The sequence below is a fragment of the Vigna radiata genome, unplaced genomic scaffold (genome assembly GCF_000741045.1).
Source record: "Vigna radiata var. radiata cultivar VC1973A unplaced genomic scaffold, Vradiata_ver6 scaffold_1096, whole genome shotgun sequence".
NCBI lineage: Eukaryota > Viridiplantae > Streptophyta > Magnoliopsida > Fabales > Fabaceae > Vigna > Vigna radiata.
In genome coordinates, this window is record NW_014542245.1 from 1 (window position 1) to 2,932 (window position 2,932).

Sequence of the window (2,932 nt, forward strand, 5' to 3'; positions counted from 1 at the left end):
GTTATGCGGGATTTGTTTGCTTGGATTTTGAATGCATAACGGAGCTGAAGGGAATAAATAAAAATTGGACCAAAGCATGAAAATGAAGATGGAAAGCCCAGTCAGTGTGGAAAACGAGAGAAGGCCCTATGGTGGTTTGGTCCAATTGCGATACAACATTTTCCAATCCGAGGAATTACCTGAGAAGTGAAGTGAAAAAGCAGAGAGAAGTGAAGGGAAAGTCGCATGGCATCGACGGCAGCACAAAAGGAGAGGGTTCGGATCCTACACTGCCGGTTCCTCAAAGACACTGTTAATTGGGCCGTGCATTGCCACCTCTTTACGACGACGTATATTAGCTATTCATTCATTCCTTTCCCATTTTTTCTATTTTCACTTCTAATCTCGTATTTTCTTTCCCTTTCTGCAGGCTGCAAACCTCCGCGACAGGTTCGAGGAAAACAAACACGTGGTTCTTTTCCCCTTCTTCTCCCAATGCCTCCCTTCCATGAATGCTATAATTTGTACTTCCCCTTGCCGTTCATTTGCTACATTTTCTTTGTTTATTGCTAGGAGCTGTGTATCACAATTCTGATCCGCACATACCATAATTCCTTTCTATTTGTTGTATGGACTATTATATTTTAATTAGAGATGTTTGTAACGGTTTAATTGTTCCATTTGATTTCTCGTATATTGTCTTATTCTGTTAAGCTTGCTCTGTGTTGATTCGATGTCATATACAAGATCCTGATACAATTGATAGGCTCATAGCGGTTTCTGAAGCCTCGTACAACAAGTGGCGTCTTCGAATCCTTACATAGGTAAACATGTGACGCATCTCATGAACGCTGAACCTAGGCTATATATTACATCCATTGGAAAATATTATTACCGTGAAGGTTTTTCTATTAATGATGGTAAAGAGATATGGTTGAGAATGTTTTTGTTGATGTCTATAATTGTAAATAATGCTAAACACGATTGCTTTAAACATAACTCCACGATTGAAAGTATGTTGAAACTATTATTATTATTATTATTATTATTATTATTATTATTATTATTATTATTATTATTATTATTATTATTATTATTATTATTATTATAGGATGACTAAGTCACATTGAGTAATATGGGATGCTCATGCTTGTTTGGTTACTTAAGTACTTGGTTCTATCCCCTTAACTAGTTTTTACGGGAAGGTTTCCCAAGTTCTCTGGTGCTTATCCCTTTATTCATGAAATTTAATTGTCTTTCTCTCAAAATGTTGAGGTCTAATTCAGCCTATTTCTTCATACATTTGTTTTGGCCAAATAATTGCCTAAGGTTTAATGAATTTATGACACTTCTAAGGTGCAGTCGAACCTCATTCTGGTTATATATTTAGTTTAGCATTGCTTCTCTGGTTTTCTGTTGCTATTGACTTGCATCTTACTCTTGTAACAAGCTGCTTAGTGTAAAAGTGGTAATTGTAAAATGAGAATAGTGTTGGAGATAAACTTGTTTGAAGTATTTTTTTGGCATTTTAATAAAATAGTGTTACCTTAAGCACAAACCTAAAGAAAACTGTCTACTCTTGTGTTCTAATTAATTGATCTCACCCAATTTTAATATTTTCCATGGCAGAAATCCCTTGTATTTGGGTGTCATGTTTGTTGGTTATCTTCTTATTAAAGCTCTATGGGTGTAAGTTGACATTTCGGGAGAATTTCGATATGGAGCTGTGAGTATAAGCTTTCATGATCTTTAGAATTTATTGTTCAATCTCAGTATTGATAAACCTCTCTGTATTGCCTGGTTGAATTTTCTTGCAATCTATGAACATTAGTAACAAATTCAGCTAACAAGCTACTAGCCTTCATTCTACAGTGATATTGATCAAGAGTCTGTTGTCAAGTTCATAGTATCCTTGTTTCTTAACCATTTTTTCTTTCTCCAGCTTCCGGCAATCATTTCCTTGTCTACCAAATTTGTTCCAACTATCATGAACCTTATGAAAAAACTAGCAGAGGAGGAACAAAACCATGCAGCTAACAATCCTCAGAGAACCCCATCAAAAAACAGTTACAGTGACAGTCACGCCGTCTCATCGAGCGCCTCATCTAACCTGACTGCATTGGACAACAAAACGGAGTATGAGGGCCCAGTTAAAGATGAGTAGGTGAAGAAACTCATTAAAAACTACAATTTTTGAAGGATGATAAAAACCAAAAGAACCCATTGCATTCTAATAATTCTACGGTGAAAGTTGACTTATTTAATTGGATTGACTTTGCAGGGAGTCCCATATGTTATATTTTGGAAGATTGCCGTTTCTCTTCTTATGCTGCCTGCCATGTTCGTCAAGCATTTATTTCAGTTGTACAGAGGTATGATATTTTTTATTTTATTGCAACTTGCAAGCATGTGGTGCATTCACAATGAAATGATTTTATGTCCTAAATCCAATTGTCCTACTGATTGAAGTCATATTGATGGATGATTGCATACGTGTTTAATGATGCTTCCAGTTGTGGCTCATCCATGTCATTTTGTTTACACATGGCTTTTGTTTCTTTCCAGGACGAGACATTGCTGAGATCTTTGGAGAATGGACTCAGAGCTCTCTTAACTATTGAAGTACGTTTACTTTATGTTTAGTTAAAACATCTTTTTTGGATGATAAAATTCCATGTCAGGAAAATTTTCATATGTATAACCTTTCTTATAATGTAAAACTTAAAAATTTACTCTTAATGAATAAGATCCACTGTTTTCCCCCCTTCTATTCTAGACCTTACACCTAGACCCAAAACCCTAGACTTAAGTCTTTGTGAATTACTTAGAAAACTTGTTATATATAATTACTTAGAAAACTTGTTATATATAATTACTTTCTTGTCAGGAAGAAGTTGTTCTAAAGAGGTGTTGGTGTTGGTTTGCTCGTTATTGGGGTTTAGCTGCAAAATAT

The 2,932-nt window shown here is 35.2% G+C and overlaps 1 long non-coding RNA gene across 1 annotated transcript; it reads left to right on the top strand.

The window, feature by feature from the left end:
* The first annotated feature begins 690 nt into the window (after window positions 1-690).
* LOC111240818 lies at window positions 691-2,139 on the top strand. Its single transcript, XR_002666403.1, has 3 exons — window positions 691-803; window positions 1,609-1,705; window positions 1,922-2,139. It is a non-coding gene; the product is annotated as an uncharacterized LOC111240818 (long non-coding RNA).
* Window positions 2,140-2,932: the final 793 nt, after the last annotated feature.